Raw genomic sequence first — 11,632 nt, 5'->3', positions numbered from 1 at the left:
ATTTTTAACCCTCAAATAACGCCATTTCCCTTATTTTGAGAGGCAAAATGAGAGTGGTTGTCGGCCTCTCCTTTCACCCCTGCCGCCGTATTATCAATGCGACCGCCCTGTCCCCTAAACTTGTTTACTTCTCGCATACGTATTCTAGTCCAAATTATGTTTCAGATACGTGGCTACCGGCTGACCTTGGGACGTCTTACATCGTGGGAAATAATATTAAAACTTCGTTACGGTAAATTTCTGAATAAAGTATTCACTTTTTAAACTTTTAAAATACAAAATGTGTCTCAGGCCGTCGCCAAAGTCAGGCGCGTACTTTATTTGAGGTTTTCCCCCCCGACAAATCCGAGGATGACCGACGAATACAGCGGAACACCGGCACCGGGAGCTTGGAACGACAGCGATTCGTCCGTAACATGTTGGATAATAATGTTGACGCGTGGAAATAAAAGTAAACTTCAATAAACGAGCGTATTTCTTCTGTGTATCGTCGATATTGACACGAAGTTGCGCTAAAACGAGAGGACGCACGGTAAGAAATGTAGGTCACTCACGTTCCGAGCACAAAAGACAACCGGTGCTCGGTCATGCCGACGGATAGTTCGCCAGCCAGCCGCCAATCTCAGTGGAACTCCGGCCGAAAATGAATACCCCCGTAAGTATAAACACAATTCTAAGAGGGTTATGTGTGGTAAGATATGAAATGGTCCGCAAGCCGTGAACGTTCTTGATCGTCGTAACGTCGTAACGTAACATGAATACAACCAGTTTTAATGCACTTCCGGCTATTGGAACACAGAAATCTTCAACAAGATTATATATCCATGCCGTTACTAAGGTTCAAATCATTTTATTTCGTATCACAAATCTCTTTAAATCTTAATAAAATATTAAATGCTACAGAAACGTATTTGGTAGCGGGACTATACCAGCCATTACGACGTGGAAATGCTGGGAGATGTACGCTACAATGATTGGGGCGGGCGGAGTTCAGAAGTCTTTGAAATCTTTTGCCGCCCGCCCGTTGGGCGGGGCCTATGTCTCTGCTGTTGAAGGCGTGACGCCACTCTGTCTGATCAGGACGTGCCGTTGTCTTGGCAACACAACGTGGGAATCAGCGGCCAGAAGCTTTCCAACTCTCCAAGGGAAGTTTTTATTCCTTTGATTTTGTGACATAACCAGTAGTTTACGAGATATTTTGAAACATCTTCGCTCTCTCTCGTTCAGAATTGCAAGTCCCAATAGCCATTCGTTGTTGTTTTGGTTTCGGTGTCAATTTTTAAACACGGTAGCTGTTGGGTAGCACCAAAATTGTCCGCCCAGGCTCACTTCTCCCGCCTCGATAATCGTTGCGGGCGGAACTGTTCGGTGTCTTTATTTCGTAAAGAACAACATAGCTACGTAGTACCTCAACATTTAAATGCTCCCTTACCGATTAAATCAATAATGTAATATTGTGTTTTTTCACAAATCTTTATTGACTGTTGCTTTCTTGATCGCCAACACTCTCCAAAGATGTACGTTTCGCTGCCCTTGCCTTACCTTTGGCTGCGGCGGTGACGTCTTGCGAAATGGATGAAAAGTTTCCCCCTACAAAATACATTACTATACAGTGGGGCTGTAACTTGGACTCCGCCCGTACGCGTGCCTGTGCGGGTCGCACAATGGCCTGCTAATTTCATGGGTGTGAAAATGGATTTGAGGCGTGCCGCGCCCCTCCCCATGACGTGTGCCGAGCTCCTCGCTGGACCTGGATAACAGGGGCGGGGAGGAATCGAAGTACAGATCGCAGAAGTAGGCTTACTACTTCTTCAAACGGAGATATTTTTCAAAGAATCCACCCATTGGTGGCACAGGTCATTTCACCCTTCGAATTTTTTTGGACGCACTCAGCTGGACGGAGTGCGTCTTTTCCCCAAATAGTGCGTCCAAAAGACGCAAGGACGCATGCCTGGCGGGAACACTGATATGAGAAATTTTTAGAAAGATGAAATCTATATGCAATGAAGTACATGTATTTCAATTTTGGATATAATACAATTAAAAGTAACAGTGGGCTGTATTTGTATAGTAAAGTCAGGAAACTAAAAAGGAGATAGAACAGAATAGAACAGAAAAAAAGACATTCCAAAAAAGTGTGGATTTTAGGAATAAATGTCATTAAAGCCCCTGTCATACATTAAAGCCCCTGTCATACATTCAAATCCTTCCTACGACCACCTACCAAGGCTGACAGCAGACCTACATAGGGTTTGAAATAGGGCTTGAAATTAAAGGTGGTCCGATGGACACTGACCACTAAAATTGAGGCTAGGACAACTAAAAAGACACTTTGGGACATTTTCAGCAGTGTTTGGTTGGCCCGGGATTTTCTGCTTTGTGTGACAGGGGCTTAATATTAATAATAAACACTATAATTATAATAGTCAACAGGACCAATCTTAAACGACTTACTTCTCGTTAACCTCCAGCCTGACCCCTGAGCTGCCCTGTCGAGACTTGTTCAGCATCTCCTCGATCTTGGCAGCAGCCTTGTCTACCGCCTCTGACGTCTCAGACATCTCTGTCTCCACCAAGTCTCCCAGCTCACTCTTAATGTCTGCTATCTTAGGGATCAGGTCCTGAGGAAGCACAATGTAACGCACTTTTGTTATCATATGCAAAACTTGTTACCCCTGCAGAAATAGATATCCTTCTGTAAGAATTTAGCAGTACTCCCGAAAATAGTTTCATCAGGTTGGTAGAACATACATGTATATGATTTGAAATACAGGGTGCATGTGCACCTTAGTGCATCGAAATTTTGAGCTCTGCACCAGTCCAAATATTTTTGTATATTTATGTATGTCAAGATCTGAAATGTATACTTACATGTACAAAGTAGCATATTCTTAACATCTAATTGTCAGAAAAATAAAAAAAATCACTCTAACTTGTAGTACTTTTCTTTAGAAACAAAACAGTTTTTGCAGACATCCTACATGTAGTTATTTTATTTTATATGGTGCCCCCCAAAATCTTTTTTGTGTACCCAATTTGTGCACCAAATTCATTTCCAAAAATGACCTGATGTGTACATGTATTGGGATTTTCTTTTGCACGACTGGTAATGCTATGTTTGGGATTGCTGTCTTGCCACAAAGGCGCCACCTACATAGGCTACTTATAGTGGCAAGAAGCAGAACTTAGAAGCTCTGGGGAAGCTGTCTGATAGTTACTGAAATGCAAGCAAGGTATCTGAGATATTGCTAGATGTGTAAAACAGAATCCCAATTGAGAAGATACTATTTTCGGTTGTGTTCATGTGTTCGCAGTTCCAACTCAAGGCAGGTACATGTATGATGTATTTCTTTGATTTTCAAGTTTTGACAAGTTTTTGGGGCCCCAAAATGATGTTGCATTATTTTTTTTTTTTTGCATCTGTATTTTTGTATCATTCTGTATTTTCGGGTATTGAAATTAAATCATATGACACCCACGTACTGTATGTGGTGTGGAATAGTCCATCAACAGCAGCTATTGTCCAATGTCCACTATAGGAGTTAAAGCTGTATGAGACTAACAGGCTATACCACACTACTTAGTGCTGTGTACTGGTTTGCTGGGCCGGTTCCGGACTTGTATAAAAGTGTTAAGGTTCAAGTCCAAAAAAAATCCAAAACTCAGGAACCAATTCCGGACTTATTACAAAAAAAAAGTCATGGCCTTTACTTTCCAAACCACCTAAAACTTCCCATAGATTGCAAAATCTGTGCTGCAAAATGAAGAAAACATTGACCTCGGGCATCGTCAAGTGTCGGCCTCCATGTTATGTGGCCACAGTTTTGCCAATACAACATGCAATTTTGTATAAGCCATGGGTTTAGGTCTGGACTTACGAGTCCTGAACTGAACCTAAACCTCTGGACTTGAATCTGGACCTGCACCTAAATGTGGGTTTAGGTATGCAGCACTATCACTACTAAGTTGTATTTACATACCTGAGCACAAGTAATAATATCTTGAATTGATGCCTTCACATCTTGAACTTGTTGCCCGGTGACCTCAGCTGACCCTTGTTGGCGTAGTGACCCGAGCAGCACCAGACTTTTCTCCCCGGTACCCTTACACTTCTCTGCAAGATCTGTGATCCCAAATTGCAATTTTAGACGGGCAAAACAATAGAAATCTGTCTAATATCGACATTTACTGCCATTTCTCAGCCCATTTTTGTAATTACATGTATTTCAAACTTGTGCTGGAAGTGTCTGACATAGCTCCAAAACAAGCTATGTGAGGAGACAATAATTTTCTGGTACCATCAATAAACAGCTATGGCAAGTCCACGACACAAAACAAGCAACTGTTTTTTGTCAGCAACATCGCATTTTTGTCTCAGATATTGGTATGCCAGGGCTCGAAATATTGGATGCATGTGCACCCAAAATTGGAGCTGTGCATCCATTTTTTCCAAATATTTTTTTAGGTATTTTTGTACATATGAAATGTATCATAGTATAATTTTATACAGGATATTCTTGGCATCTAAGCGTCAGAAAAATAATAAATCTTTGTTGTTGTAGTAGATTTTGAAGTTCCCATTTCAGATTCAAGCTCAGAAGAGGAGCAGTAAGATCTGTAATTTAATTATCATTTAGGTTTTGTTTTATATGGTGCACCCAAAAAAATGTTTTGTGCACCTAATTTTTTAGGTTGGGTGCACATAATCTGTGTTTCCAATCAAAGTCATATTTTTTTGCAAAACGGCAAACAATTTTCCTAGAGTAGAGTGATCCAGTCTTACCTTCTCCCTGTTCCAGAGGAGCCATGTGTGAGGCAGCCTTGCCCTGCAGTATGGTGTCAGCTGCTAGGTGGCCAAACTGAGTCACTGTTCTCACCAGGTCAGGGGTCACTGTGACAAAGGCAGAAAAGTTCCAAACATTGGCCAGTCCAAATTGATACTATGGCAATAACTTACTACATGTATATATATTATATATATTATATACCTTCAAGTTATTTCATACAGGAAGAAAAAAGATTATATTGTGTACAAAATTAATAATAACAGTGTTCTTGCTAGCCTGAAATTTTTAATCTCGATTTTGTTTGACGAAAAATGATGCGATTATTGTCCAGCACCAAAGCGGACAATTCTAGAGGGGTTCAGTGGACATGCTTCCTTGGGAAAATTTTGAAATCTCAACCCCCAGGCCTGAAACTCTATTTCCTCTATTTTGAGAGGCAAATTTTGTAGACTTAAGCTTACTTTAATCAACCTCTTTTTTACCTTTAAACATTGGTTTTGTCCTGGAAGATAATGGATTTGGCAAAATTTTCATTTATCTGAATCAGATGATTCATGTTGAGCAGCAAAATTCCGTTATATCAATCAATCAATCAACTTTATTGCTCAACAACTGTAGCTGGTACAGTGTATGGCAAAGAAACAACAAAGGTACATACACAAACTAATACTAAAATATGATTCTAACGAGCTAATCTACTGTGTTTTCTGAGGAAGAGTATTATAAGACGGACACTGGCTAGAACACTTGTGCTGGGACCAAAATTTTCAGCAGAGCAGGAGACAGTTGCACAGAATTGAGGTGCCCTCCGTACCTTTCTTGTTCTGTGTGAAGCTGTTGTAGTTCCTGCCCAGACTGTCCAGAGATCCAAGTAAGCACTGAGCTCGGCTGATCAGGTATTCTGAGGAACATTATAACACACAAAAATTATGGCAGGAACCTTTATAAAGCCCATGGAATAAATTGTACACATTTTCAGGTCAAGTCTTCACAATCATTATGGAACACATTAGGTTGAATTTGACCCTACACTTTTTGTTTTAAATTAATAGTATTTAATAGTTAAATGTACTGCGTCTCTGCAGAACTGGGATTTTTCATGGCTTTCTTTGGATGTTTGGTCAACATTTCATTCAAGCGCATTGCAGATATCTTTCTAAAACATTTCTAAACAATAGACAGGACTTTATTTATTCCTAATTACATGTATACAAAATGCAACCTTTAACGACCTTCTGCCTCATTATGTAGACTTAAACAGTCTTGTAAGACAAGAAAAAAGTGTGAGCCAGAAGTCTGACCTGCTGTAGATGTGGACTGTGCGTGTAGAGGGTCGTCAAACTTGTCCAGCGCTCCACGCACCATGTGTTCACCCTCTTCTACTGCACTCACTGTGGGGCAGAAGAGGAAAATCATACAAAAATGTGTCTAAAATCATGAATAGTGCCAGGATCTATCAATCATATGCCCATTTCTGGCGCTCCTCTCTGAGTGTAAGTTAATGCTACATGTAGATCTTCGTCATATATGTAGTAACCAAAGTTGGGTTTAAAATTTAAATAGAGACATTGCAAATTTCAGATTGTATAGAGCTGGCTAGAGAAACCTGACAGAGGGGAGCAAGGGGCCAGTACCTGGCCTGTGCACATACATGTAGGCAGGCAGGATTCCTCAAAAACCTACATCAGCTCATCACATCAGGTAAGATTTACAGAATCAAAAGGTCATACATGTACAATAGCTGCTTACCAAGAAGACTAAGCTGTTCAGTCAGCAGTTGTCTGGTCTTAGCTTCTTCTTCTGATTTCTGTGACAGGAAAAAATGACAGATTAGGGCAAAATCAGATTAGTTAAACTCAGAAGAATCTAGATTGCAGCTCCTCTATTAGTAGCAAGAGCACATACTGTTTCGAGTAAATGGTAAACCATCAATCACATCACATGCATCTCACCAGTGTTCATTTTCTAAATGTGGTTTGAATCCCATACTATAAAATCTCTCTGTTCTAAACGGAAACTATGTGGCTTCAGATGTCTTACTGAGGGACAACTGCGTGTGCAAGATGTCGGTTAGCTGAGGAATGAATTCCCTCGAATTCACATTATATTATATATATTCTGTAAGACAAAAATGCAATGTGGCCGATGGAAAACATAAGCGGGTTCTACAATCATGTAGCTTAAGGTACCAAGATAAAATGCTGGCGAAAATGTGCTAAGAAATGGCGGTAGATGTCAATAACACACAGATTTCCTCATCCAGAATATTTTTGCTTTGCTGCCCTGAAATTGTATGCCTTTAAATATGATTATCATACTGTACCTTTTCATCCATAGAAGCCTGTAACCTGTGTGCGAAGTCCTCAGCTGTTTTCTTGGCTGCTTCTGTCTCGTCCTTTGACTTGTAGGTGTTGGTGAGCTGCCTCTCCACTTCTGCGCTCTAAAACAGGACACAGAAAAACAGTAAATCAAGACCAAGTTTAAAGTTACAATTTTTGTTCCAACACTAGGGATTGTTCTCACCTAGAGTTTTCAACCTAAGTAACTCTGGTCTTCTTCAAAAGACTGTCACAGTGAGACATGAGACAACTACCAACACAGATAAACTTTCTTGTTTGGCCCTTGTCACACATTCGGAACATTCCCCTGACCAACGTTAACCAACCAACCAAGATTGGCTAAAGTTTAGAAGCAAGCTGACCAGATTTAGGCCCTGCCTATCTTTCAATACAAATCAAATTTTAGAACACTGCTGGTCTACTCTCGAGATCCAGTCAAATCTCCCGTCCCACTTCCGAATATTTTAACATTTTGAAACGTTTGGTTGGCACAGCTAAACAGTTAAAGCTGACCTCACCAGACACCAGACAACCACAACTGACCTTATTCCCAACGTAATCTTTTAAGCTATGGGAGTATGGTTGGGGGGAGTTTGACAGTGTTTGGAAGGCCATATTCAAATTCCACAATTCCTTTAAAGCTTTAACCTGGCTTTCTGAATGCTTTGAATTAATTTTAAACAAATCATAAAGTACAATAACACTTGAAACTACATGTACAGGGATTCTAAGAGAAGTAAAATGACCACAAAATGAGGCTTGTAGCATCACTCTTACCTTTCTAAGAAGGACAATGTGTTCTTCCCTCAGTTTGGTGTACACATCCTTCATTTTGGTAAACTTCTCTTCACTTTTGTTGGCACGTTCTGGAAGGAAAAGCAAATTTATTCATTAAAGTAGAAATAAATGAAAGGAAAATATCATAAATACATGTAACCTGAACATTTCTACATGTTATACATGTATCTGTGCAAAATTGCTAATGTGTACAATGTATAGTGTGTTATGACTTGAAATACTTTTTTTCTGCATGACTACATCACTCAGAATTTAGGAAGTATGGATCATGCTAAAACAGTTCAGAAACCATTGTCATTATTTTTTTACGTTCTGACAGTCAATACAGAGAATGAAAATCCACATTTTATTCTTACATTGTCTAATAAAACTAAAATGTAAGTAAGAATAAAACTTATAAAGTTAATTGTTAAAGTGAAGACTCAATTTGACATGACTTACTTTCTGCTTCCTTCATCTGTTTCTCCAGTTCGTCTGATTTCTGCCTCTGCTGCACCTGTGCAGAAGCGCCCCCTTTCTCTAGCTGTGCGACTAGCAGCTTGTTGTCCTGAGGAAGAGCAGAATACAATCTTACACAACTACATACAAAAAATGAAAACTAATGTTTCAGAATTATAATCCTAAGACCATGCTGATGCACATGTATTAAATGACATCCTTTGGGCACCTACAAACTGATGGGAATGTGTGAAAAAAATGACCAAAGATGCAGAACAATTATTTTAAAAAGTATCTATATATTTTAATAATTGTCATCTTGTTCGAAGTGCATATTTTCCTTGACTTTGTCTGAAGGACTTTAAATTTTCAGAGCATTAGTTTTACTGCTAAATGTACAAATGGCAAAGAATTATTACAGTGAAGAAAGAAGGAATTCTAGGATTGTTTTCCAATATTTTCTTGCAATATATGGCATTTATTTATCATCTTGAGACTTCTTTGTAGAATTCACAGAATAGCCACAAATTTTTGGAGGAAAATGAAGGAAAACTGATGCAAATTCCAATATTTCAAATCATTTGATTGGTCTCAATTTGATGTCATTGACAACCATGCAAGGATGTTTCAAAGCCTCTGATTGGTCACAACCTGTCATTGACAACCATGCAAGGATGTTTCACAGCATGTGATTGGTGACAACTATGCAAGGAACAAGCGAGTACCTTCTGTGGGCACTCCTGGGCCACAGACATGTGGAGAGGGCAAGAGCAACATTACACCCCTAGCTACGCAATAGACTGGTCCAACACCAGAAGACATTAATACTAAAGCAGGGGTGTGCTATTCGAAATAGGGGTGGGATTTTTTTTCTTGGTCTGCCATTACTTATCATATGTTGCCTCCATCGGTCAATACTTAGTTACAGCTACACACATATAAAGTAATTGAATTGTAAAGTATTATTACACAAAAAACTTGACAAATCTGCTCCTATTAAAAAATTAAATAGGACTAAAATAGCACAACAATTGGAGTTGTAGAAGGTTCCATGATATTATATATTTTTTACAGATAGGACATTGATGTGATCATGCTACATGTATTTGCAAGAGGCTACATGTCATTCTATCAAAAGTGCACAGGCCTCATATCTGTTTATCTATCTAGACAAAACAATTTTGTACTACTAGACAGCACCTTGAATTTTCAGGTTTGTAAATCTATTGATAATCAAAATAATGATTTAATTTAGAAGGCTTAATTTTAGGTATTATATAGCTAAGAAAAGTTTAAAATCGTCTTACAGTGACAAAACAATTATAGTTCTTAAGCACCCAGTTCTTATAACATCTGACCCATACCAATGACCTTTGACTCATTAGCCTTGACCTGTGACCCACATCTTTGACCTGTGACCCACCTCCCTGATCTCCCTCACAGTGCCCATGTTCTGTTGCAGCTGGAATTCAAGGTCACGTATTCTCATGTTCATGGAGTTGATAATTCTCTGGTCCTGGAGAAAAAATAACACAGCAGTTGAGTGGGTATAAATTATAATATTAATTTTATAGTCACTGTGATGTATTCTTTTTACATGGAAAAATGGACAAAAACTTTTGTTACATATTTGTGCAATACTATATGAGGTAACAGTCATTTTAATCACTTAGGATTATGCTTATTTTTACCGAAGTATAATTACATTATGAAGGGGTATGCATTTATCATTACAGAACTGCATATTGACATGTGGACAACCTTACACTAAAACACACGCACACAAACACACACACACACAATACACATACACACAAATACACACACACAAATATACACACAAGCACACGCACGCACACAAACACACACACACACACAAATACACACACAAACACACACAAATACACACACACACACACAATACACATACACACAAATACACACACAAGCACACGCACGCACACAAACACACACACACACACACACAAATACACACACAAACACACACAAATACACACACACAAACACACACACACACAAATACATACACACACAAACACACACACAAATACACATACACACAAAAATACACAAATACACACGCACACACACACAAATACACACACACACACACTATTTCATTCATACATTGTTAGCATACTGTTACACACACAAACATGACACAAACACACACACACAAACACATAGCTGCAGCTGAGTGTTCCAGCTGAATGACGCACCTGTTCCTGTACATATTCCAGCTGTTGTTTCAGCTGCTGAATTTCCTGCTGCAGCTGCTCAATCATGATGTCTCTGTAACACAACCATTCAGTATCATCAACAATAAAATTTACTTGACTGTAACAGCTGACAAAACAATCCTAGAGTAGTCCCTCTGCATGGAAATTTTGAAATCTTGATCCTATATGTATGAAATACGACTTGCAACATGTATTTCCTGTATTTTGAGGGGCAAATTTTGCTGGTAGACTATTTCCATATCTTTACATGCCGATTTTTGTCTTTCAATGATGACATGCCATTGTAAGCTGTAAACTAAATGCTCTAATTAGCTGTAATTGTATTTGGCTATCCCTAATGCAGAACCACACACAATTACGCAAACCTTTAACGGCGGTTAACACAAGAAATGAATGCCATATGAATAAGAATTGCCCTCACTTTTTACATTTTCAAATGTACAACCTTTGATAGGAAGTTAGTTGCAAACTTTACTGTACTTTGCTTACTATCTTTCTTGCTATCTTACTTGCTATCTTACTATCTTTCTTGCTATCTTACTATCTTTCTTGTTGTCTTACTTGCTATCTTACTATCTTTCTTGCTATCTTACTTGCTATCTTACTATCTTTCTTGCTACAGCACAGGCCACGAAATACGCATCAGTTTTCGCGGGACGTTCTGCGAAATACCGCGGTACGTCCTGCGGTATATCGCGAAACGCCGTGCGGAATATCGCGAAACGCCGTGCGGAATATTGCGGAAGGCCGTGCGGAATATTGCGGAAGGCCGTGCGAAATATTGCGGAAGGCCGTGCGTAAGATTGCGGAAGGCCGTGCGTAAGATTGCGGGACGTCCCGCAGAATTTCGCAGAACTGATCCACTGGTAATGGAAACGCCGCTGCGAAACTTCTTCTGCGTAAAAAATCTTTCGCAAGATTTCGGTCGTTAATGAGCAGCCTTTGTATTCTGAGATTTACATGACACTTATTCCACCTCATTTTCACGTATTTGTTGATAATTTGTGGA

General features: G+C 39.3%; 1 pseudogene; it reads right to left on the bottom strand.

The window, feature by feature from the left end:
- LOC109486555 overlaps positions 1-11,632 on the bottom strand; it is a 46,349-nt pseudogene that overhangs the window by 10,162 nt on the left and 24,555 nt on the right.

Source organism: Branchiostoma belcheri, unplaced genomic scaffold (assembly GCF_001625305.1).
Source record: "Branchiostoma belcheri isolate BF01 breed outbred unplaced genomic scaffold, Haploidv18h27 scaffold1, whole genome shotgun sequence".
NCBI classification, from domain to species: domain Eukaryota; kingdom Metazoa; phylum Chordata; class Leptocardii; order Amphioxiformes; family Branchiostomatidae; genus Branchiostoma; species Branchiostoma belcheri.
Note: the sequence above shows the minus strand (reverse complement) of the source record. Positions and strands in the feature narration are given on the sequence as shown.